Genomic DNA, 27,305 nt, shown 5'->3' with positions numbered 1-27,305 from the left:
TATTCTTACTCAAATAGGAGTTGGGTTAGATGGCCACTAGTGTCCCATCCAGTTCTATGATTCTGTGATCATATGGGCTCTGCCTTCTATTGTTAATTTTTTTTCTGTTTCTGCATCATCTCAGCACTTCAGTTGTAAATTCTTTCAGGACACAGCCTGAGATATTTTATACTTCTTGTGTTCTCCATAGCAAACAGGCAGGATTTGCATGAAGTAGGTGCTCAATCAATAGAGCCTGATGGAGCAGAGCTTTCTAGGAGAACAGTGACTGTGTGATGCTGAGCAATTATCTTAACCTCTCAGTGCCCCAGACAACTCTCTAGAACTATATAAGTTGAAGTGTAGCTGCCCATGGGCATTGAGTAGAGTTTCCTCAGTAATAATTTCCTATGTTCAAGAAATCACAGGTTCTTTAAAAATACATAAACAAACTATGTGCAAAACGCTATGTTGTATGTGCTGAAAATATAAAACGGACGAAGTTCTTGATCCCAAGGTGCTTCCAATAATGGGGGAAGGGTGAAGAATAATATGCAAATAACATTGATTCCAATAAGGAACTGATGTTGGGAGTCAGGAGACCTGAATTCTCATGTCTTCTCTGCCACTTGGCTTTGGACAAGTCATTATCTTCTTGTGCCTTGATGTCATTATCTGTATGGAGAATGTTTCATAAAATCCCAATGTCCCAGAGTTGGAAGAATCCTTAGTGGTCATATGGTCCAAATCATCTCATTCTTGAGCATGGATTCTTTCTATCTCATCCTCAAAAGGTGGTCATCGAACCTCCTCTTTAAGATCTCCATTGCAGAGGAACACAGCGCCTTTCATGGCAGAACATTCCACTCATGGATGGCTGTACTTATTAGGAAGTGTTCTTTACATGAACAAACAGATGTTTCTCTGTCTCATCAATTCATTGCTCCTACTTCTGCCTTATACAGACAAATAAGTTACATGTAATCTATCTTCCACCTGATATCCTTTTAAATACTTGAAGATAGTTACACTATTTCTACCCTCCCCCCGGCCTTTCTTATCCTATCCAGGCTAAGCATCCCCAGTTTCTTCTATGGTATGGTTTCCAGTACTCCCAACACATTTAATCAGCCCTTTTATAAATCATGGCATTGTCACAGGACCATGGAATCATAAATCTCTGTCTGCATTGGACCTTGGTCCAACCCCCTCATTTTCCAGATGAGGAAACCAAGACTCCAGGAGTGATTTGCTTGAGGCCACACTGGCAATAAGTGTCAGAGCTGGGATTTGAACCCCTGCCTCAGTTTCCAAATCCATTTCACTGTACCCCATACCCACATAATGAGATCAGGTTAGGGAAAGCAGATGGTGAAACCATGCCCCAAAAGTGCCATGGTTTAGGGAGAGTAACTGATTTGCGGGTACATTTTCTAGGCTAGGAAACAGAGAACATTTCACAGAGCTCATACATCCCCATTCATAACAGCAGCCCAGGCATACCTTCCCTCCCTTTGTTGGCTCAGGCAGTGGGACCATTGTTGTTATTGTTGGAGACCGAGGGCCCTCAATGTATGAGGCATTGTACAGGCACAGACAAGCATCTGGTTTTCAGTCCCAGACATAGCATGCCTGTATCCTCCAGATGCCAAACACTGAGATAAAGCCTGGAAAAAAAAAGAATCCATCAAATATTCAGGTATTTGGACATCCCTGGATAAATACACTCAATTTTTCTCTGTGCCTCTCAATGTTAGCCTACATAGACACAGTCTCAGTGCCAAGTCCAACAGACTGCAGTTGAAGGCCTGAGTTTTCATGGCTTCAATTCCAGGCTAATAAAAAGCTCCCCTATTCCTTTGAATCTGGCAAGCTGCCTCTCCCAGAGAGTGAAGTTTGGAGCAGGCAGTGCAGGGGTGGCTGCTGCTCTCTGGGTTTTTTGATGGCAACCGCCTGCCAGTAACACTCTTCCCAGCTCCGTTTTGGCTGTCAAAGGCTGCTAAGGGGTAAATCAATTTGTGGGAAAATTGTAGTTCAGCAGAAAGTGTTTTTGGCATCTGCACTGCGCATCCTGCAATACCAACTTTCTAATAAGGAGAGAACCCCTCCACATTTTGTACTTTCGGCAAGACGATCAAAATGGTGGTTCTCGTGGGGTCACAGGTTCATAGTTGAAAGGTAATTCAACCGGCTTCTAGTGAAGGAGGGAAAGAAGGGAACAAATAAACATTTGTAAGCTCTCACTATGTGCCAGGCTATATGCCAAATACTTGTTATAAATATTATAACATTTGAACCTCATAACAGCTCTCTGAGGTAGGTGCTATTATCATTCCCATTTTAAAGTTAAGGAAACTGAAGCAAACAGAGGCAAAGTGACTTGCCCAGAGTCACACAGCTAGTAATTGTCTGAGGCTAGATGTGAATTCCAGGTCCAGTGCTCTATCCACTAATGTAATCTCTTCATTTAACAGATGAGGAAACTGAGGAAAGGAAAATGAGTTGCCCAAGGTCCTATGAATAGTAAGTGGCAGAGCCCAGTTTCAAACCTATGTCCTCTGACTCTAAATCTCATTTCTAAGTCTCTTAGAAAGGCTTATATGAGGTTCTCCCTTGCTCAGAAAAGAAAATGCCATCCGCCTTCCCTGGTGTATGTATCTCCTTGTCTGAGTTGATTCTAGGACCATCTCCCATAGTTTGTGACTTAATAGCAAAGTCAGCCTGGAAAATGCCCCATGTGAGATGTGAGTTCCTTTTGCTAGCTTTCTAAAAACTGAAGGGGCTTATACCTTCTCCTATGCCCAACAGAAATTCACTGGTCTCTAGGAATAGCTCACATTTCTGGAGCACTTCTACCACAAACTCTTATAGTAGATAGTGAGAGGCCTCTGAGTCCAAAAGACCTGGGTTGAGGTCCTTCATCTGCTGTATTCTGGCTGTGTGACTCTGGGCAAATCACTTAACCTCTCATTACCCCAGGCAACTTTGTAAGTCCATAAACCGCTGAGAAGACACCTATTTGCATTGGTAGAAGACACGTTTCACCAGGAGCATTCCCAGTACAGGAAAATGCCAGAATTTGTAAAATAAAACTTTAGGGCAAGCATTATTTTACACATGAAGAAATCCAGACTCAGAGAATGAAGGGACTTAATTGGAAGCATTAAGTTATTAAGAGTCAGATCAAAGATTCAAAGCCATGTCCTCTTACTTCTAAGTCCAATGCTCTAATGAGCAATTCTGTGTTTAAAATAATAATAATAACATAAAGGATAAAAAGCCAAGTTGTATGCCCAGGAATCACTGGGTTAAAAAGTGTCAGGGAGGAGAAGGGCCTTCTAGAACAGATCCCAACATGCCCATGTGTCATCATCTTCAGAGATTTAAGCCCAGTTTGGAATTCTCACAGTGGCAGGTTTTCCTGACAACTTCAGCCTCAACATGAACAAGGGTTTCATTAGGGAGTTACAGAGACTCTCTGGTGGTGGTGGTGGTGGTGGTGGTGGTGGTGGTGATTTTCAGCCCGACCTTTGATCTTCTATCTTTTCTCCCCACCTTCCTCCAGATTTGAGGTTAAAAGGAGGAGAAGGGAGGAGAAGGGAGGAGAAGGGAGGAGAGAGAATCAAGCTCTCTTGTGACCCTCAGCTCTCTTGTGTCCAATCTCTCTTCCCGGTAAGATTGCATTTGACTTTTCTTTTGAGAGGGAAAAGACAGAAAGAGAGAGAGAGACAGAGACAGAGACAGAGAGAGAGAGAAACAGAGAGAGACAGAGACAGACAAAGAGACAGACAGGCAGAAACAGACAGAGATAGAAACAAAGACAGAGAAATATGAGCAGCATAATAAGGAACATTTTACAACATACCCCCTCATGCTGTCAGTAAGGCAAAGAAAATGGAAAGAAACATCAGTGAGGGGCTGGGGCTGTATCCATGGAGACATGGGCCTCCAGGAGATCCTCACTTGGCAATGGTTGGTGCTAAAAGCCAGTGCAGCTTGGTTTTTACCTAACCAGAAAATCTCCCCTTCTGGGTCCCATCTCTTCTTCTCCTACCTGATTCCTTTAAAAATGTTTATTATTTGTTCTTCCCACTGGGCACCAGACCATAAGAAGGTTCTCTACTCATCTTCCCACAGTCAAATTCTAGCTAGTGATTGAGCTGGGATAAAGAACTGGATGCTGGGGTCAGCTTTGTTTGGCTGTGAAGAATGCTTCCAGGACTGGGTTCTAAATCCCAGTCTTTGCCAAACTTGTAGTACTGGAGAAATTTTTTTTTTTTTAATTAGGAGGGAGGGGATGTGTGAAAAGGCTTTCCATCTTCCAAGGCTGGGGTCCAGCACAGAAATATTAATGGGTTTTTTGAGCCCTGAACTGGATCTTATTTGCCCAAGATAAAGGACTGATTGGGAGAGCTTTGATGGACCAAACAAGAAATGTAACATCTGGAAGTTCCCAGGAAACCTCTTCACCTACTGCCTGGTCACCTCTGTAGCTAAGGGGCTGATCCTTCTGTGAGAGGGTTTTTTAACCTTGGGTCAGTAAACTTAAAAAATTATGATAAGTATATCAATACGGTTGATTTCCTTTTTAATCCCATGTATTTTATGCATTAAAAACCATTATTCTGTGAAGAAGTTCATAGGCTTCAACAAACTGCTAAAGGGGTCCATGACACTAACAAGGTTAAGAACCTCTGTTCTGAGGAGTTATTTGCTCCTAGAGAATTGTTGATACGATCCCAGAATGTGTCACAAGAGCCCAAGAGGATATTCACAAACCTACTTAGCTGGAACAGAAGGAGGAAGGAGGGGGCAACAATTTCTCTTCATTTCTTGAACTGAGGGGCAGTGGAACATGAGGGAGAAGAGTACTGGGGACAAGAGATCTTATTCCAGTCTCACTTACTATCTCTATGGCTAGGGGCAAATATCTTCAACCCTCTGAGCCTCACTTTTCTCATTTGTAAAATAAGGGTCCTCATTTTACTTGTACCACCCTCCTTGCAGGATTATTATAAGGAAAACACTCTGTAAAAAGGTTCTAGAGAAATGGGAGCTATAAACATTTTACTGGGGTTTGGAAGTGGGGCTGGATTATAAACCAGCTCTTTTAAACTTGCTTGTTTGGAAACAATTAATAAGAAATTGAAAGGTAGATCAATACTCTAGTTACCCAGCACCTCCAGGGAAGTATAAGCAAATTCTTCCTGATCACTGAGCTTAACTCTTTAAGTAATAAAACTTTTTTCTTTCAGTATGTGAAATTTGGGGTGAGGAGAAAGGGGAAGATTGTAAAATCTTCCTTGTAAAAATGTGTAATATAGTTTCTTGACTTGGTAAACAGTGTACAGGAATGGAAGTGGACCTGTTCTTTCTTTGATATTAGGAACTCCCATGTGAGAAAACTCCCTCTACCAATTCAGGTTGGTACGTTCTCTGGTACTGATACTCTTAAAGAGTTGCCTAGGCCACTGAGAAGTTAGTCGACTTGTGCAGGATCACACAATCAGCATCTTCCAGACACTTAATAAACATTTATTAATGTCCAAGGTCACACTCGAACCCAGATCTCCCTGACTTCAAGGCACTGTCTCTCTCTCTGTCTCTCTCTGTCTCTCTCTCTATCTCCCCCCCCACTACACAGTGCTTCCTCTTTAAGCATAATGAACAAGATTGAATTTTCTTGATTTCTTTGTTTCTAATTCTATTCAATTACTGACATTTCTAATTGTGCCTCAAAGAGTGGAAATTACTGGAAGGCAAATTTGGGTTCAATATAAGAAATAATAACTATAATAAAAACCACTTTAAGGTTTATCCTTAAAGTTTCCTCACAGTAACCCTGTCATATGAGTAGTATAAGAATTATTCCTATTCTGCAGATGAGAAAACAAAGTCTCAGAGAGATGAGGTGACCTGTCCATGGTCATACAGCTCAGTGTCAGTGTCAGAATCTGAACTCAGATCTCCTGACTCCAAACCCAGAACACCTTCCACTACACAGAACTTCTTAAAAATTAGAACCGTTCAAGAATAAGACAGACTATCTCAGGTTGTCTTCTGCTTTGTTTCCTGGAAACGTTTAAGCAGAAGTGGTATGAACACCTCTCAGAAATTCTGTAGAACAGATAGAGGCCTGCTTTGGGAGGGGTTGGACTTAATCATTTCTGATCGTCATCACTTCATCTTCAAAGATTCCTTGGCTGGTACTGCAAAGCAGCACAGTTCTCCGGGCCGTTGAGGTGTGCTAGGATTTATTTTGCCTTTCTCCTTCAGGCTATTGAGCTATTTTAATCAATCAGTCAACAGGCATTAATTAATCAGTTTCCTCTGTTGCCTTGTTGGTGTCTGTCTCTGTCCCCTCTGCCAGCGGGCCTGCTGTTCTCTGTTTCTGTTCAAACTCATCCTTTCTGACGTTGCTAGCTTATCTCATCTACCTTCTGTTTGCTTTCCTTACCCCCTGCCTCCGTTTTCTTTCTTCTCTTCTCTTCTCTTCTCTTCTCTTCTCTTCTCTTCTCTTCTCTTCTCTTCTCTTCTCTTCTCTTCTCTTCTCTTCTCTTCTCTTCTCTTCTCTTCTCTTCTCTTCTCTTCTCTTCTCTTCTCTTCTCTTCTCTTCTCTTCTCTTCTCTTCTCTTCTCTTCTCTTCTCCTCTCTTCTCCTCTCTTCTCCTCTCTTCTCCTCTCTTCTCCTCTCTTCTCCTCTCTTCTCCTCTCTTCTCCTCTCTTCTCCTCTCTTCTCCTCTCTTCTCCTCTCTTCTCCTCTCTTCTCTTCTCTTCTCTTCCCTTCTCTTCCTTTCTCTTCCCTTCTCTTCTCTTCTCTTCTCTTCTCTTCTCTCTGTCTCTATCTCTTTCTCTCTGATTCTCTCTCTCTGTCTCTGTCTGTCTCTTTGTCTTTGTCTGTCTGTCTGTGTGTCTTTCTGTCTCTTTCTCCCTCTGTCTTCTACCTTCCATCCCCATCTCCCCCTTTTTGGCACTGGTTTCATCAGGACTAGGCTTCGATAGCCACCCCCAGCCAATGACAGTCCTTACAGCTGTTGAAACAATCAAACCCATGGCAGCACATGTGATCCACTTTAGCTTTGGGGGCTATTTTCTTTTCTTTTTCTTTTCTTTTCTTTTCTTTTCTTTTCTTTTCTTTTCTTTTCTTTTCTTTTCTTTTCTTTTCTTTTCTTTTCTTTTCTTTTCTTTTCTTTTCTTTTCTTTTCTTTTCTTTTCTTTCTTTCTTTTTTTTTTTTGGTGAGGCATTTAGTGTTAAGTGACTTGCTCAGGGTCACACAGCTAGTTAAGTGTCAAGTGTCTGAGGCCAGATTTGAAATCAGGTCCTCCTGACTCCAAGGCTGGAGCTCTATCCAATGTACCACCCAAATGCCCCTGGGGGCCATTTTCTTTTTCTTTTTTTAAATTTTATTAATTTATTTTGATTTATCAACAATCACTTCCACATTCTTTTGAGTTGAAAATATTTCTCCCCCTTCCTCCCCCCCCCCAAGACAGCACACAATCTGATATAGGCTTTACATTTACATCCTATTAAACATATTTTCACATTAGTGAAGTTGTAAGTAAAAATTAAAATAGGAGGAACCATCAGAAAGATGAAACAAAACTCAACAGAAGGTAAAAATAAGTGATAGCAATTCGACTTCCATAGTTCTTTCTTTGGATGTGGACAGCATTTTCCATCCTGAGGCCTCTGGAGATGTCTTAGATCCTTGTAATGCTGAGAAGGGTTCAGTTTAACAATATTAGTCATCGCATAACATGGCTGTTATTGTGTACAAAGTCCTCTTGGTTCTGCTCACTTCACTCAGCATCAGACCATATAAGTCTTTCCAGGTTTTTCTGAAGTCAGCCTGTTCATCATTTCTTATAGCACAATAGTATTCCATTACATTCATATACCACAACTTGCTCAGCCATTCCCCAATTGATGGGCATCCTCTCAATTTCCAATTCTTTGCCACCACAAAAAGAGCTGCTATGAATATTTTTGTACATGTGGGTCCTTTTCCCATTTCTATGATCTCTTTGGGATATAGCCCTAGAAGTGTTATTGCTAGATCAAAGGGTATGCACATTTTTATAGCCCTTTGGGCATAGTTCCAAATTGTTCTCCAAAATGGTTGGATCATTTCACAACTCCACCAACAATGCATTAGTGTTCCAATTTTCCCACATCTTCTCCAACATTTATCATTTTCCTGTTTGTCATGTTGGCCAATCTGAGAGGTGTGATGTGGTACCTCAGAGTTGTTTTGATTCACATTTCTCTAATCAATAACGATTCAGAGCATTTTTTCATATGACTATAGATGGCTTTCATTTCTTCATCTGAGAACTGTCTGTTCACATCCTTTGACCATTTATCAATTGGGGAATGGCTTGTATTCTTATAAATTTGTCTTAATTCTCTATATATTTTAGAAATGAGGCCTTTATCAGAGAGACTCTTTGTAAAAATTCTTTCACAATTTTCTACCTTCCTTCTAACCTTAGTTGCATTGGCTTTGTGCAAAAACTTTTTAATTTAATGTAATCAAAATTATCCATTTTGCTTTTCATAATGTTCTCTATCTCCTGTTTGGTCATGAATTCTTCTGTTCTCCATAGATCTGATAGGTAAACTATTCCTTGTTCTCCCCTGGGGGCTATTTTCATTGGTGAAAATCTTTACCTCTGCAACAGGCTCTCTTTCACTTGCATCTCTTATATCCATCCCCACCTCTCTATTCCAACATTTGCCACCCCAACACTGGGCCTTCATTCTCCCTGCCTGGACAATTGCAGCAACCTGTCTGTCTTCACTCTCCCTTCCCTCCAATCTATCCCTTATGGCGAGAATAATGTATAAACTTGGTCTTATCACCCCTATTGCAACTAGGTGGCACAGTGGTTGGAGTGCTAGGCCTAGAGTCAGGAAGACCTGTGTTCAAATCCAGCATCAGATACTTCCTAGCTGTGTGACCCTGAGCAACTCATTTAACCACTGCTCGCCTCCATTTCCTCATCTGTAAAATGAAGACAATAATAGCACCTGCTTCTCAGAATTGTTGTGAGGATCAAATGAGGTCATAATTGCGAAGTGCTTAGAACAACGCCTGGAATAGTAAGCACTATATAAGATTAAGTGTCATTGTTGTTGTTATTATTATTGTAATGTTCATTGGCTCCCTATTTCTTGCCAAGTTCAGACTATTCTCTCAGGCATTCAAAGCCTCTTGGCATCACTCTACTTTTATAGCCTTATCTCTTCCAGACTCAACTAAAAATCATCTTGTATCCATTTTCTATATACTATATATGAACATGTTGTCTCTCATGTTAGAATGTAAGCTCCTTGAGAGCAGGCACTGTTTCCCCCTTTTTCTTTGTGTCCCCAGTGAGTACATAGTATTGGGCAAATAATATACACTTAATAAATGCTGATTGCTAGGGTCAGTCAGTCAGTCAACTAGCATTTATAGAGCATCTACTGCCTACTGTGCTAAGCATTGATAGATTGATCTTAACCCACTGCCCTCCCAGAATGCTATTATTCCTCCCTCTCTACCTCTCCACAGCCTCTCCTCTAAACACCCTGTGCTTTCACATTTCTCTGCCTCAGTTTTCGCTGCCCTCCATCCTGGAATAGCCTGTCTTCTCCCCATTCACCTAGGAATTCCTCCTTCTATCCCCAAACTCAAACGCCTCTCCCTCCATAAAGCCAATCCAGAAAGCAACAACTTCCCCTCTCAGACCTTGCAATATAGCACTTTGCTATATTGTACTTATATAAATGTACTTATTCTGAAATATTATATATTATAGATACCTGGGTTGGTGTCTTATTCCATAGTTAGACTAAGATCCGTGAGGGAAGGGGTTGTTTTTGTCTAAATGTTGCATTCCCTCCTTGTTCCTGCCTCTACGTAGGCCTCTGCACAGACTAGACCCTTCAATTTACATTTGTTGAATGGATCTTAATTGCTACTCATCTTCTTAACCTTTTTCACTGACTTGAAGGTTCCCTACTGTTCCAGATGGTTGAGGGTTCTTTACACTTGACAGCTGATAATCGACACGTTACTGTATTTGTAAACAGATCCAGAAGATATGTGAATTCTTAATGTGGGAAAACTTATGTTTTATACATCAGGAAGAGCACTGGCCTGGGAGTCAGGAGACTGGGAGTCTAGTACCAAGTAGTTCTAATGCCACTAAGTTATTGTGTGATGTTGGGACAATTACTATCCCTTTCTAGCTTTGTGACCTTGAACAAGTCATTTCCTTTTCCTTTTTCTTTTTTATAGAAATCAAATTTTTTTTTTTAAGATTGCACAGTATTTCACTTAAACTAAAAAATCCTATAAGGCTGCAAAAACATTTAAAAGCAGGCATCAAATAGAATTTTTAAAACCCAATCTTTGCTGCTTTCAAATGACTAATGAATGATTAATTACTAAAAGTACATTCAAACCAGAGTTCTAAGTTTCCTTAAACTCCTTTGAAAGTCTTTGCCTGCTGTTTGCCTGATAGACCAGCAGAAGCTTATGCTATGCAAAATAACTCCATGGTTGATTCTGACAAGCTTACTTCCAATGTTAGGAGCCACATTCCACTGCTTTAGTTCTATTGCCCTCTCAAATAACCTCATCAAAGTACCAAGACTCAGAGTGGGGGTGAAATGGTTTTCCTTGATGTGACACTTACGGTATTGCCTAGGAAAAAGAACTCCAAGCATATTAAAACAGTGCTCTCAAAATCCTTGCTCAGGAATATAGGCAAAATGCTATATAATTAATCAAAGCTCATTGGAGATGGAAGGGCCACACTTTGCTTAGCTGAGATGGGGTGGAGGACAGTCCAAAATCTTAAATAATTTCTTTTGTGCTTTTGCAGAATTTTCTAAAGTTTTTTTCTTTTCCATTCATCATAATCCTGTTCCAAATCTTCACTTTTCTTCTGCTTATATGGAGCCTGCTTCATCTCTGTTTCCTTCTTGGACATTTAACTATAATCTTCTGTCTTTTAACTGGTTTACTAGGTCCTCCCTTCCCTAGCTGTTCAGTTTTTCCCAGATATCTACAAAGCCAAATCAAATACAGCTTTCTTTATACCAGATGTGGCCTCCATTTTGTCTTTATCCACTTTTAGGTTTCAGACCCTGAATGTTGAGAACAGAGTAGCTGTTCTGAAAGAGGGGGTGTAGATAAATCTAGACCTACTTTCTGCATCTGAGGAAGAATTGCCTCATCTTTCTGAGAGCTCTTTGAAGCTATATTTACTGCCTTCATGCTAAGTCTTTCATGTTTAGATTTGAATTTAGGCCCAGCAAACACTCAATTGATTTAAGACAACTTTGATTCATGTTCCTGTTTAACCCAGAGAGAGCTTAACTAAGTTCTATCTAAAGGCCACAGCATGCTAACAGCAACAAAGTCAAGACTCATGACTGCATTACTTATTTCTGTGGTGTGTGAAAATTCATTGAGCCAGTCACAGGCACTCTTCAGCTTTCCTCAATATGGCGGGTTCTACGATCTCCAGATAAGGTCTGAAATGTATGATGGGCCTGGATTCCACTGCACGAGGGTAATGGGTCTCTCCTAGAGACTCTCATTTAAGGAACAAAACTCCACAAATCATTTTGATCAACTAATAATCAACAGGCATTTGTTAAGCTCTTACTATAAGCCAGGCACTAGGAATGCAGAGACAAGAAAAAAAAGCAGACTCTGCTCTCAGAGAACTTATGAATTCTGAAGAGGGCAGCAACATGTACAAGTACATATATACACACTTCACATACAAAATAAATACAAGGTAACCTTAGAAAGGAAGGGAAGGGAAAGGAAGAAGCATTTATTAAAGACCTCCTGTGTGTTAGGCATTGTGTTAAGTGCTTTACAAATATGATCTCATTTGCACTACTATGCAACAGGTGGTACTTCAGATGAATCTTGAAGAAAACAAAGGATTCTCAGGGTCAGAGGTGAACACTGAGAGCAGTTCAGCTCTCAGTTTTGTCTCCATCATCTTCTCCTTTCCTCATTTACTCTCCTCTAGCGAAAGGGAAAAAGAAAGAAATGAGCATTCATATAGTACCTAAACTGCAAACAACTCTAGCATCTTTGCCAAGAAAATCCCAAAATGGGGTCACTAAAAGTCAAACACGACTGGGAAATGACTGAATAAACAAAAAAAAAATGTGCCAGAGACTGTGCTAAGCACTTTTACAAATACTGTCTCATCTGGTCCTCACCTCAACCTTGTAAGGTAGGTGCTAATATCATCCCCATTTCACAGCTGAAGAAACTGAGGTGGAAGTTCAGTGACTTGCCCAGGATTGCACAGCCATGAAAGACAGCCAGTTAAAACACACGGAGATGGGAGATGGAGCATTGTGAAGATCAACAAGTAAGCCTGTATGGCTCTACCATAGAGTGCAAGAAGGGATGAACTGCGCAAGATGACTGGGAAGGTAAGAAAGGGTGAGGTTATAACGATCTTTAAATTCCAGATAAAGTTTATATTTGATCTGAGAGGTAATATAATTAATTGGTAGAAGAAAGTCAGACTTCAACTTTGGGAAAATCACTTTGCCTGCTGTTTGGAGGATGGGCTGGAATGGGGAATGACTTGGGGCTGGGAAAAGAAGTAGAAGACTTGCTGTGGTCCAAGTGAGATCTGATGAGGGCTTGAACAAGAATGGTCATTGTGTGAGTGGAGAAAGGGGTCGTGGAAGAGATACTGTGGAGATGGAAATGACCAGTTTTCACAACTGATCTGCAGGGGGTGAGTGAGAGTGAGGAGTTGAGGATGAGTTGAAGGGCCTGGCTAACTGGAAGGGGAGGACACCATTGAAAGTAATTAGCCAGTTTGGAAGAGGGTGGGGTTTTGAAGGCAAGATCATGAGTTTTGCCTTGAAAATATTGATTTGACTTATGTTCCTTGATTTTTAATTTTGTCATCTGTATGATGGTGATAATAAAAGTTATACTTTCTGTCATAGAGGGTTGTTAAGAAAGTGCTTGCGAGCGCTATAGAAATACAAATTATATAACTGACATTTTAAAGATCATTGAGATTCACACCAACCTTGTGAGGTAGGCATTAGTTATTATTATCATACCCATTTTACAAATGAGAAAGTTGAAGATCAGAAAAGTTGAGCAACTTGTCCAGGGTCCCACAGCTAATAAGTATCAGAGGAGAGATTCTTCCTGGTTTCTTCCTGGTTTCAAGTCTGGTACTCCATCCAGGATACTAAGCAGCCTCTCAGAAAACAAGTTTATTACTTACTGTACGTATCTATGATAAATCAAATTTTGTCTTTATCCTCCTCTTCTTTACTCTTCTTTAGAGGAAGGGAAAAAGAAGGGTATGAGCATTCATACAGCACTTACTATGTGCCAAGCACTGTGTTAAGCACTTTTATCAATACTGTCTTATTTGATTCTCACAACAACCTCGTAAGGTAAGTACTGTCATCATCCCCTTTTCACAGTTGAAGAAACTAAGACAAACAAGTCAAATCGACTTGCCTAGGGTCACACAGCTAGTAAGTGGCTGAGGCTGGATTTGAATTCAAGTTTTTCTGACTCCAGTCCCAGTGTTTTATTTACTGTGCTACAAGCTACTTCCTCTACTCCTATCCCCTACTCCCACAGAGAATCTTATTTCTTTTAAGACCTGACAGCTTTAACTTAAAGAAGGCAAGCATTTAATTTGTGTTTTGGTATTTATTATTATTATTTCTATTTGAACCAAGTATGGTGAATCACATCTATCCCAGAATCTCTACCATGTCTCCATTTTCCTACCATATTGTATATACTCTAAGATCTCTTTCAGTTTTAATCTTGTATTGATCTATGGCTGTGGACATTGTGACTCAAAAACCACCTCCACACTGGCCAGTCTTTTGTTTACTTGCAAGTAAATGTTCCTTTTGTGATCACCAGTGATGACTGTGAGTGGACCTAAGGTTTCTGTTCGTGACACAGAACCAACAGAGAGTGTGTGAGTCATGTAGAGCACCAAGGGGCTGGCAGCAGGAATTAGCATTTCTGTGTTATGGTGTCATTGGTAATTAAATGTCAGGGGACTGAATGGGCTCTGATGACAGACTCAGGGCTTTAGTTCAACATTGTTCAGAATGATTAGAATCTTTAAAATAAAAATGAAATGGCTGTTCAACTTTTAAAACTTCATATGAATAAATAGCCTTCAAAATCAGTACAAGGAACAGAATACAGCTTGTGCTTGTGTGGTGTGCTACTGCATATGGACTTAATTTAATTCCACAAACATGCATTAAATGCCTACTATGTGTAAAGCACTAGTGTCACATAAGCAGTGAATGTATTGGCACTGGAAGGGATCTTAGAACATAGAATGTTTAAAATGAGATGTTCATACATATATATGTATATATATGTGTGTGTACACACACACACATATGTATATGTATATATATATGTGTGTGTACACACACACACACACACACACACACACACACACACACACACACACATTCCAGTACTCTTATTTTACAGATAAGGAAATTGAAGCCCAAGGTGATGCGGTGGATAGATTGCTGGGCTTGGAGTCAGGAAGACCTGAGTCCAAATCCAGCCTCAGAAATTTCCTAACTCTGGGGTCTTGGGCAAGTCACTTAACCTTTGTTTGCCACTGGAAAAGGAGATGGCAACCAATTCAGTATCTTGGCCAAGAAAACTTTATGGACAGAGGTTCACTAGGTCATGAAGAGTTGGACACAACTGAAAGAGGCCCGCATAGGGGAATCCAGGGTTTTAGATCTGACTCTGTTTCAGCCTTTCAATCTAGGGCCCTTTTGCTTACATCTAATCCAATCCAATAAATATCTATTAAGCACCTACTATGTGTCAGACACTGTCTGCCCTCTGGAGATACAATTGCCCTCAACAATCTTACAATCTAAAGGGTAAGAAAGTAGAAAAAAGAAGCTAGAAAGGCAGGAAGAGATGGGTAGACCAGGAGTACTCAGTGTGAGATTATCTTGCTTTCTGGAGTCAAGATGAATCAAGCTAGCTGATGTAAGAGGAAGTCCAGTTTCTGCCTCTATAAAGGAAAGCATTGGGAGGAGCTTAGTATTCTGCCCTCTAACTCTCAAATCAGAGGGGAGAGGAGGCTGAGGGATGTGGAGTAAATCAAGGATTGAGTTAGCAGCATGGCAGTGAGTTTAGAATTGATGAGCTTATCCTGGGAGCATCTGTGGAATTGAAACCAGCCAGGGCAGCAGATGTAAGGTAGAGTATTCCCTTACTTATGTAGCAAACTGAGGTAAACAGACTTTAAGTGGCTTGCCCAGGGTCACACAGCTAGTAAGTATATGAGGCCAAATTTTAACTCGTAGCATATGAATCTTGTGATATATTTTCCTTTGTAACTCCACAATTTAACACAGTGCTTGATATATAGAAATTACTTAATAAATGCCTTTTGATTAGTCAATTGATTAACTGATTGATTTATTGGATTCCACCAAGGTATCTGAAGTAAAAGTCTGAAATTTAAAAAAAAGAAGTCTTAACCTTAGAGCAGATTGCCTAACCTCTTTAATTTAAAAACCAATCTGGGCATTTTAGGCCTATCTACGAAGAATGAAAAGAGCCCCCACAATAATTTTTCTGGAGTTGTGAGTAGAAACCTTCTCTTTGCCAACAATATGGTGGAAATCCCAGGACTATAAGCTCCTTTTGGGAGTGGTAGAGAGCAGCGACTTAAGAAACAAGGTATAGCCTTATGTTTCAGTATTTATTTGCATATTTTTCCCCATTCTATCTTAAAGACATAGGGGCGCTCCCTTCATGGATTCAGAACACCTATAATTTACACTCAGAGAGTTTCCCGTTCTCATGTACACCTTGTGAATATTAGAGATGAGATCATAGATTTATGGAAGTGACATATGAGATCTTTGAGTTCAACCCTTTCATTTTACAGATGAGGAAACTCAGGATCGGAGGGGTTCGGTGTGTGCCCAGAGTCACCCTGCTAGCAAGTGTCTGAGGAGGGATTTCAACCCAGGTCTTCTTGACCCCAAAGCCAGCACTCTATTCATTGTAGTGTGTAGCTTCTTTATTGCCTCCTGGAGGTGAGTTATTAAGGCCAGAAGGCAATTTCATTAGTAATACAAATAATATCTTCAAATTGCATTGTGTTGTATCATTTACAAAATGTTATCATGACTACTATATCTCTTGATGCCCCAACAACAGTACTATGAGGTGATCAGGGCAGTTACTATTGTGATCTCCATTCTAAAGATGAAGAAACCGAATCTTAAAGAGGTGAAATTACTTGCCAACGTCTCAAGCTGGTAAGTGGCAAAACTGGAACTGGAACCCAAATGGCCTCTCTCTTGGACCAATCATCTTCCCACTATGCTCCATTGCATCTCTCTATAGTTATAAGAGATTTAACACATACCAGGCACTTAGCAATGTTTTGTAAGTTATGGAACTGAGGGAGAAAAACGGGCAAATCTTTAGGACTTAGAGCATGAGTGTAATTAAGAGAATTCACAACAAGGGCTTTCTTGGGCCCATGTTTTTAGTTCTCCATCCAGCCTAATGCTGTAATGTCTCCTCTGTTGTTTGAGACCCAGTTTGGCTAAGTTTGGGAAGACTCATCACCTGCTTGGCTGCAGGGTGAATTTTTTAGCTATTGCAATTCTCAGAAATCATCTGCTAAGTCTTAGAGGTTATGCACTTCACAGTGATGGAGGGAATACAGGTACTAAAGACAAATTACAGATTTTTTGAACTAGTGAAATAAGATTTGTTTATAACTTAAGAGGCAACTAAATTATGCAGTAGAGAGCTTGCCTTGGCGTCAGGAAAAACTGGGTTCAGATACTTGCTAGCTGAGTGTTCAGGGGAAAGTCACAAACCTCTATAAGTCTCAGTTTCATCATCTGTAAAATGGAGATAATAACAGTATCTACCTCACAGGATTGCTGCAGGAACCAAATGAGATAACATGTAAAGTGCTTTGCAACACAAAACTCTAAATAAGTGCTAGATGTTGTTGTTGTTGTTATTATTATTATTATTATTATTATTATTATTATTATTATTATTGTTAAAGGTAAAGGCTCAGAAAAGCACTGGACTCGGAGTGAGGGAACTTGGGTTGAAATCTTGGCTTGACTACTTGCTAGCTTCATGACTGTGCAAGTTATATAACCTCAGTTTCTCTATCTATGGAATAGGTATGATAATAATTGCATCATGTATCTCACAAGGTCATAGTAAGGAAAGTACCTAATAAATGCTATGGAAATAGGAGTTACCATTACTTTGTGTTCCTGTCATTTAGTATAGTTTGTTGCATATGGGAAAATTTAAAAAGTAGATGTTGAATGAATGAATGTATGAATGAATGAATAGTAACATGCAATCTGGAGTCCTAGCTCACCAAAACTATGCCTGGAAAAATTCAGTGTTTGTAAGAGGACAGGACTGAAGCAATAGAGATGATGGTTCACTGGAGCTGGGACAGGATATTGTAGGTCAGAGGACAGTAAGAAACTGGGGTAGTTGGTATAGTTTTGCTAGGAGGGGGCAGCTCACATTTCAAAGAGTCCACTTGTGAAATTGTATCTCTAAAGAACCACAGAATGGTTGTCCCTGTGAAGAACAGAAGAAGCATTCCACCCTTGAGAGGAAATGCCCTACCTTGAAGTTGACACTGAAGCAAAGCCTTCTTTTTTCCCATGCTAGTTATGACCGGGGCAATTAAAAAAAAAACCTGTCTTCCAAGTCATAAAACTCGTATCTTCAGTGATACGAAGGTTCTATACTCATGACAACATAACTGCTTCCAAACTGTCCTGTGTGAAACTTTTGCATGAAGACAAGCAACCAAGGCCTTGATAAATGGGGGCTTCATCCACAGACACCCTGAGATCCTGGTAGATCTGGCTTTACTTCCATGTGGAGGGCTGGCCTCTCAAATTTCCTTCAAGATGGCTAGGGACTATACTATCTCTTTGAGTCTAGACCAGAGGTAGGGAAACTGTGGCCTTGAGGCCACATGTGGCTCTCTAGGTCTTCAAGTGTGGCCCTTGACTATTTGGATTCAGATTGGATTTGGTCAAATGGCCACACTTGAGGACCCAGAGGGTCACATGTGGCCTCGAGGCCACAGGTTCCCCACCCCTGGTCTAGATACAACCAGAGAAAGCTAAATCTGAGAAGGGAATGATGTATGACTGTAGGGGATGATTGAAATACTATCTCCAAAGAGGGTCACTCTTCAACTTAAATTGTCTTCTAACAGAAATCATTGCTGTTGCCTCCCCTATCCCATTGAGAAAAGCTAAATGGAGCATAAAATTAACTCCACCCCCACCTCCAAACCATGGCATTAACAGTCGAGCTCTATTGTAAGTATTGGTCCCAAGGGCCAAAGCTAATGGTGTGAACTGGAGAGGGGAGCTTGACTATAAATTCAGAAATTCTAATAGCTACCTCAATCAATTATAACCTGTAAAACTGGGTCTACTCCTATTTAGATCAGGATATCTGCTCACCTTCAAAGAGTCTACTTTGATTTTCTGCTAATTTTTAGACAAAACAACATTTCTCTTATCTTCATCCATTGGGTAAACCAACTCCTCCAATAATAACTGAATCCCCTTACGTGAACACACCATTTATAAAATGCCATGTAAGATCCAATTCCTCATTTGAGCATCACAGCAATACTGTGAGATGGGAAGAGAGAAATATCTCTAATTTATAGATTAGGAAACTGAGACTCATCAAGGTAGTAACTTGCCTAAGGTCGCAAAGTTAGTAAGTGATGGAACCACAGCTAGAGAGGAAATTATATTCCCTGACAAAGCACCAAACCCAGTTCACTGATAGCAAGCAACTGGTGGCTGGAGTGTTAAAAAACCTGCAGCAAAAAGCATTCTGAGCCCTTTAGGAGTGGAAGGCCATGTCATATGAGGATGGTTGAAGAAACTGGGCAAGAAATTGACCTAGAAAAGAGTAATTTTTCAGAGTTGGCATAATAACTGTCTTCAACTACTTAAGGGCTAATGTGGAGAAAGGATTACTATTGTCCTCTTTGGCCATCTGGGGGCCAGTGAGGAGCAATGTGTGGAAGCCAAAGAGGTAAATCGAAGCTTCAGGACAAAAACAATTTCCTAACAATTCAGGCTATTCCCAAGTGGAATGGTGTGCCTCAAGAAGTTTTCCCCTCCTTAGGACTCTTCGAGCAGAGGCTGGATAACCACTGGTCAGGCATGCTATGACAGGCATTCCTTTTGCGTGTGGTTTGGGACAAATAGCCATGGAAATCCTTTCCACATCTCTTACTAGATAAGTGATCTTGGACAAGTAATTTTACTTTCCTAGGCCTTAATTTCCTTCTCTAGCATCTAAGCTATCTTCAAACTCTAGAATCTTTCAACCTCAGGGGAAGACTAAAATGGCATCCTTTCCTCTTTTCTTCTCTCCCAATATCCTTGGCCTTGGTACCCTGTCTTGTCCTCAGCTGGTTGAAAACATGGCCTTTTTTATGAATAAGATAGTCCTTTACCTTCTAACTTTTAAACTAAATAACTAGCAAAAGTCACATGGTTACTTAGGAGACAGCCACACAAACTGGGAAAACAACTCTAAAGTGTTTTGTGTTAAGACTTAAAGCTGAAGGATATTTCTAGTGGAAGTCAAGAGCTCTTGAGCAGTCTGATGATGCTGTCTGGGCTATGACATCAACACCACCACTGAAAATATCCTGATAGGTAGCATTACAGAGACAGACCTGGGAATTTGCTTCAGACCTGAATTACACACCAAGTGAAGTCAAAACAATTCTTTTTGCCTTCAACCTTAAAAGAATGATAGAATCTTATAATTGGAAGAGATCTCAGAGAGACTGTAGCCCAATCTGTACCTAAAGGGAATATTCTCTATAGCATTCCTGGCAAGCAGTCACCCATTCTCTATCTGAAGATATACAATAATGGGAACCTCATTACCTCCAGAGACAGCTCATTCCAATTTTTGGATGGCTCTAATTATTAGGATTTTTTTCCTCTCATAAAGCTTGAATTTGCCTCCCTCTAACTTCTACCCATTGGTTCTAGTTCTGACCCCTGAGGCTGAGAAAAATTAGCCAAGCATCTACTCTACTTGACAGGCCTTTATGTATTTAAAGACATGTATCATTATCCCTTAACCCTGTCTTTTTTTTCTAGGCCAGGCATACACATTTCCATCAATTAATAAGCATATGGCATCTCTTCTGTGACATTATTTTGTATTTTTAAAATATATCTTATATTTACTTATCTGTACATATATTGTATCTACTCCAGTGAAGGTAAGTTCCTTAAGGCCAGAGACTTTTATTTTTGTCTTTGTATCTCTAGTACCTACCATAGTGCCTTTCACATAGTAAGAACTTAATAAATGTTGATGGAATGAATAATTATAGCATGATTTCTTGTCCTAGCAACATTCCTTTGAGCAGGCTGTAGTTTTCAATTCTCTATCTGGAATCTGACACTCAGAACTGGATCTGATCTTCCCAATGGAATCTAACCAGTGAAGAATGCAGTAGGACTATTATCTCCCTCTATCTAGCATGACTTGCAGGATAGAGAGCTGGCCTTGAATCAAGCAAGACCTAGGTTCAAGTCTTGTTTCTGACACATGATGGTGGTATCATCCTGGGCAAGTTATTTAGCCTCCTAGTGCTCTCGGAAAATCTGTAAGACCATAAGTTAAATAACTTGGCTCCATGCTACCTTTCCAGCCTTTTTTATATATCACTCCCCTCCAGCCATATTGGTCTACTGCCTATTCCTCACATATGACACTTTGCAATGGCTATGAGTAATGTTTCCCTCCTCATAGCTGCCTCTTGGAATCCCTGGTTTCTTTCAAGATTCAATTAATACTATGCCTAAAGGGCTATAAAACTGTGCATATCCTTTGATCCAACAATACCACTGCTAGGTCTGTATCCTGAACAGATAAAAAAGGAGGGAGAGGGATCTATTTGTACAAAAATATTTATAGCAGTTCTTTTTGTGGTGGCTAAGAATTGGAATGGAAGGGATGTCCATCAATTGAGGAATGGCTGAACAAGCTGCGGCATGTGAATGTGATGGTATATTACTGTAGTATAAGAAATGACAAACAGGGCGATTTCAGAAAAATTTGGAAAGACTTACATGAACTGATGCAAAGTGACATGAGCAGAACCAGAACATTGTACACAGTGGTGGCAATATTGTGAGATGAGGAACTGTGAATGACTTGGCTATTCTCAGCAGTACAGTGATTCAAGACAATCCCAAAGGACTCATGAAGAAACTTGCTATACACTTCTAGGGAAAGAACTGATGTTGTCTGAATGCAGAGTGAAGCATACTATTTTTCTCCCACCCTCTTTTCCTCCTTTCCTTCCTCCCTTCCTCTCCTCCTCCCTCCCTTGCTTCTTTCCCTTCCTTCCTTCTTTCCCTTCCTTCCTCCCTTTCTCCTTTCTTTCCTTCCCTTCCTTCCTTCCTTCCTTCCTTCCTTCCTTCCTTCTCCTTCCTTCCTTCCTTCCTTCCTTCCTTCCTTCCTTCCTTCCTTCCTTCCTTCCTCTCTCTCTTGTTCTCTTTCTTTCTTTCTTTCTTTCTTTCTTTCTTTCTTTCTTTCTTTCTTTCTTTCTTTCTTCCTTCCTTCCTTCCTTCCTTCCTTCCTTCCTTCCTTCCTTCCTTCCTTCCTTTCTTTCTTTCATCTTCTTATGCAAAAGGACTAATATGAATATGTTTATATGATTTCACATGTATAACCTATATAGGACTGCTTGCTATTTCAGGGAGGGGGGAGGGAAGAAAGTGAGGGAGGGATACAATTTAGAACTCAAAACTTTAATAAAATGTAAAAAATGGTTTTAACATGTAATTGGGGAAATTCAAATATTATTAAAGTAAAAAAAGATTTAATCCACACACCACCTTCTACGGAAAGTCTTTCCTGTTCCCTTTAGTAGTTAGTGCCTTCTCCTCCAAAGTAACCTCATATATGTTTTCTATACAAGCATGTATACATATAATTATACCCACATATACACATTTTTATATATCTATATCTATATCCAAATCTATCTATCTATCCATGTCATCTCCCATATTTGAATAGAAGTTCCTTAAGGACAAGGACTACAATATTTCAATTTTGTCATTGTGTTCAATGCCTAGCACAGCTTGGCACACAGTAGGTAATTCATAAATGCTTGCTTGTTTGATGCTTACTTCACTGATCATGCCAATTTATAAAGAATTTTTTGCTCAAGCTCAGACCCCTTTCCTTGACCTGCTTCCTATTTGGCTATTCCCTGACATTTTGCTGACTATAGATTCTCAGTTTACAGATGTGCCCTTGCCTCTAGGCAGTCTTTCTGGGCTCTGTATTTGCTAAGTTGAGAAGGGATCTCTACTTACTCATAAAACAACTGCACTCACTTCTTGCCCTTCAAGGTATCATGGTGAATATCCTCCAGAGGACTGTCCCATCCCACATGATTCTAGGCCCCATGGGTCCTGATCCCCAGTAGACCTTAAATGATGCCCATGGAAGACCCCTCAGGATAGCGTCAGGGCAACAAGAAAGGTTCCACTTGTCCCTTATTATGGCAGTTTCTTATGTGTCAACTGTGGGTGTAAAGAAGCTGACAGCCAGCCTGGTCAGGTCTTGACACGGGCACAGTCTGAGGTTGAGTCCAGACATCTACTCCTTGTCCCAGCAACCCTGTGATGCAGTCTTGAGAAGAAGTCACAGGCACTTATCCCACAGTATTTCCATATCAACCTACCAGTTCCCAGGAGAGTGAATACAGAGCATGATTCACCTGGGTCATGTTTAGGTCAAGAGATAAACTTCCCAGTGAATGGACCCTGAGTAAGGCTGTTCCTTTAAGACCAATTTGCTGAAGTTGGGTTGTGAAGGAGACAAAGTTGTGTGCAGTCATTTATTTTCCAAGCCTGCAAGACTTCCCAGGGACTGAGGCAGTGGGGAAATAATGATTAATGAAGGCTGAGAGCATGAGTCATTTCATCCCAGCATATCTCAGCATACACTCTACTAAGCTTATTAGAAATATTCGTCAGCCAGGAAAAGGAGGGGGAGAGGAAGAGAAGAAAAAAGCATCGTCTACAACATTGACTTTTGGTTTGAAATACTGGAATGGGGGTCTAGGTCTGGAGCGGAGTTAGTGCCTAATGGAAGGAATCCTTGACCTGTCAGACAAAGCTTAATTAATGCCCCCATGAGAGACTTATATATAAGGGGATTATAAAATGGGAAAATTATGTGTCAGTCTTTCAACATGTATTTATTGGGTGCTGTGTGTCCAGTGCTGTGACAAGCAACCTACAAGGATGCAGAAAGATGCGAGGTAGTAGAAAACTGGATCCTTGCCCTCTGGGATTTTGGATCTAGTTTGGGAGACAATTGTTCTGTGTGTGTGTGTGTGTGTGTGTGTGTGTGTGTGTGTGAGAGAGAGAGAGAGAGACAGAGAGAGAGAGAGAGAGAGAGAGAGAGAGAGAGAGAGAGAGAGAGAGACAGAGACAGAGAGAGAGAGACAGAGACAGAGACAGAGACAGAGACAGAGACAGAGACAGAGAGAGACAGAGAGGCAGACAGAGAGACAGAGGGATAGAGATGGAGATAGAGACAGAGACAGAGAGGGAGAAAGGGAGAGATCAGTGTAAGTTAGAATGGTCACAGAAGGCTTTCTGTAAGGGATATCTTAAAAAGAACTATAGAATCCCAGAACTAGACCTAGAAAGGACCTTAACCATCATATAATTCAGTGATTATTTAAGTATGTTTGAGGAGAGCCACAAGGTCCAAACAATTTTTCTAGTAATACTGAGATGTCTTCATTTCCAATACAGTAAATATCAATAGTTATCAAATTATCAATTATGGTGGATATCAATAGATATCAAAAGCACTTTAGGAGGGAGTTCTCAATAATTTTTAAGAGAATTAAGGGTTCCTGAGACCAAAAAGTTTGAGAGCAATGGATCTAGTTCAACCTGTTCATTTTAAAGATTGGGAAACTGAGGCACAAGTTGATTAAGTGACTTTCTGTAGGTGATACGCAGAGCCAAAATTTGAAGCCAGGTCTTCTGACTCTAGAATCAGTGTCCTTTCCCACAGAAGAACAAAAAGGTTTTAGCTTAAGAAGAATAGGATAAAAGCCATTCTGGTCAAGAGAACAAGAACAGAGGCACACTGCAGAAAATCAGTATAGCCTTGGTGGAAGACAATGAGGTCAGCTTGAATGGAGGGTACATTTTGGGGAGCAGTAAGAAATTAAGTTGGAAGATTAAGGTGCAACAAGACTATGGGACTTGAAAATTTGGTAGAAGAGTGAGGACTTGGTGAAGGATATGTTTTAGCTTCCTGAAGAGAGGTTTTCTCAGATTTTGATCAGTATTTACAGATTCAGGTTTTGGTCGTCTGTGATTTTACTTACATAGAAAATTCTCAATAAGAACGGTATCTCCACTGATGCAGATTGGCCCCTCCTCTGTACCTTTTAGTCCTAAACAATTGCTGGGGATGGAGTGGCACTGAGAGGTTAAGTGATTTGCTCCAGGTCACACAGCTAGTCAGCGTCAGAGACAGGACTTGAACCAAGATCTTTATCAGCATCTCTCTCCACTACAATAGGCTACATCTCTATTTAAGGAATGATTTTAATATTGGAGAGATACTTTTCATCATGATGACAATGTAATGTTGCCTTGAGGTAGAAAAATCAGGCTGTTAGAGTTAGAAGGAACCTTTAAACTCATATAGCCTCAGCTCTCATTTTTATAGGTGTGGAGCCCAAGTCATTGAGAGGCTCAGTCCCACAGCTAGTTCATGGCAAAGCTGGCACCAGAAAAAGAATCCCAGTCTCCTGACCTCCAGGGTAAAGCTATTTTCACTATTCCAGCCTGCTAAACTGTCTAGTTCCCTTCAGTCCCTAAGTTGCTTGGAGATATTTGGCCTCTGTTCACTGAACGCACCAGACGGTGAAAATGTTTGTGTGCATTGTTTGGGAAATAGAACAGACAGATCCCATTTGACTGAGATTATTTCAGAATGTTTTTTCCCTCTACCTTCCCATCCATATACAGACTGCAGTTTCTTGCTGCTCTTCCTTGACATCCTTCTGGAACCATCAGATGGGCAAGTTGGCAGCTGTTAAGGTGGAAATCTGCCACTCATTCCTCCAACCTATTGGCTGAAAGTACTTAGTGCATACTGGATTTGAAGTGAGATGATCAGGATTCCAATCCTGGCTTCCCTGCTTGCTGCCTGAATGACCTTGGGAAAGTCGTTTAGCCCTACTGGGCCTCGGTTTCCTAATCTGTGAAATGAAGGAGTTGGACTTGCTGATTCCTAACTTCCTTTCCATTTCAGAGTCCTCTGATGCTAGGGTAGAAAATTCATGCAGGACCTGCAGGGGTCATTTGGTTTGACCCGCTGTTTACAACTGGGAGAATGTTTAAACTCTCCAAGAAAGATGTTTGTCTTCAAGCTTTCTGGGGACATAGAGCCCTCATTTCACATTTTTTTGCATGTGTTTTTATCACTGGTGGTCAAGAAGTTTTTCCTTAGGGGCAGCTAGGTGGCGCAGTGGATAGAGCACTGGCCCTGAAGTCAGGAGGACCTGGGTTCAAATCCGGCCCGAGACCTAACACTTACTAGCTGTGTGACCCTGGGCAAGTCACTTAACCCCAATTGCCAAAAAACAAAACAAAGAAGTTTTTCCTTATATCCAAAGAAAATTGCTCCTGCTATAATCCATTTAATTAAGTTGCTCTGCACCAAAGGCAGTTGTTTTTAAGTTTCTCCTTTTTTTGTTGTTATTCAGTCATATCTGGCTCTTTTGTGACCCCATTTGTGGTTTTCTTGACAAAGATCCAACTCAGAAACATGAGGCTTCCGGATTCCAAGTCCAGTGGTCCATCTAGTGCATCACCTAGCTGCCCCACCATGAAAACTGATCAAAAATGTTTAAGACTTCTCATAACTTTGTAACTCTTGCCCTTTGTTATTTTATGCACCCTGACTCCTTTGTCAGTAGTTATTAGTAGAATTAATAGAGGAATAGAACTTCCATTTTTGAAGGGAGTGCAGAGGATGTCTAATCCGATCTGTCCCTGAGCAGGAGTTTTTGACACCCATCCATCAGATTATAAGCTCCTTAAGGGCCGGGACTGTCTTTTGTCTCTTATTGTATTCCCAGCATTTAGAACAGTGCCTGGTGCGTAGAAGGTACTTGGTAAATATTTATTCATTTATTAATTAACAAATGTTTATTTATTGATTGTACTGGTGATCATCATATACCTGCAGGGACAAAGAGCTCATGGGGAGACAGTGCTGCGTAGAAGAAAGAGTAGCGCCAATGAAGGACCTGGTTTATATCATCCCTCTCATTCCAAATAACTAAGTGACCTTGGGTAAGTCACTTGACCTTCCTTGGCCTCGGTTTCCTCATCTGTAAAATGAATCTGACTAGAAGTCCTCTGAGGTTTCTTCTAGCTCTGGAACTGTGATAGTGTGTGTACCCCAAAGCAGACCATTTCACTTTTGTCCAGCTCTCGTTGCTGAGAAGCTTTTGTTCAGCTCTAAGCTGCCTTTCTACAGCTTCTACATATTAATGGAAATGTGTATGCTCAGATGCCAGTGCCAGGCAGGTGTGGTTGCTGCTTTCCCATGTGTTCTGTCCTGTGTGTTTGGTGGTGATGCAGACAGGGGCATCATCTCCCTTTCTCTGACCTCCAGGTTTTAGTAATTGTAGCAGCAAAGACACAGGACAAATGGACCCTTGCAGCATCGATTTGTAACTGACTTGAATAATACATCAAATGTCTTTCACTTAATCACAGGAGCCTGGAGATTCAAACACCTGAGACCTTGGATTCCTAGGTGACTCTAACTTCTCTAAGTGTCTGTAATTGGAAATAAAGTGGAAGGAATGAGTCTGAATAGCTCCTTACAAACCACCTAGGCTGTGCAAGTGAGGCCCTTTAGGAAAATTAACGAAATGGCTGGAAGTTGGCTGGCTCTGAAGGGCTCTCAGCTGTGGCCTAGCAACGGCCCCTGTGCTGGCCTTGTCACAAGCAGAGTTCCAAGGAAAGCCTCCATCTGGAGAAGGAGAAGAGGATGAAAAAGAAAGGTGTTTTCTGGCTCTCCAGCCTTGGATTACTGTTGGTCTCCCACCTTCAAACTATGCTGCCAGATAGATTTTCCTAAAACATTACATTGATCTAGCAATTTCTTCTTC

General features: G+C 40.7%; 1 pseudogene; it reads right to left on the bottom strand.

The window, feature by feature from the left end:
• Positions 1-10,794: 10,794 nt before the first annotated feature.
• Positions 10,795-27,305, bottom strand: part of LOC110205094 (origin recognition complex subunit 6 pseudogene) — a 34,044-nt pseudogene continuing 17,533 nt past the window's right edge.

This window comes from Phascolarctos cinereus, unplaced genomic scaffold (genome assembly GCF_003287225.1).
Source record: "Phascolarctos cinereus isolate Bilbo 61053 unplaced genomic scaffold, phaCin_HiC Scaffold_2;HRSCAF=192, whole genome shotgun sequence".
NCBI lineage: Eukaryota > Metazoa > Chordata > Mammalia > Diprotodontia > Phascolarctidae > Phascolarctos > Phascolarctos cinereus.
The sequence above is the reverse complement of the archived record's forward strand: the minus strand, read 5'-3'. Positions and strand labels throughout refer to the sequence as shown.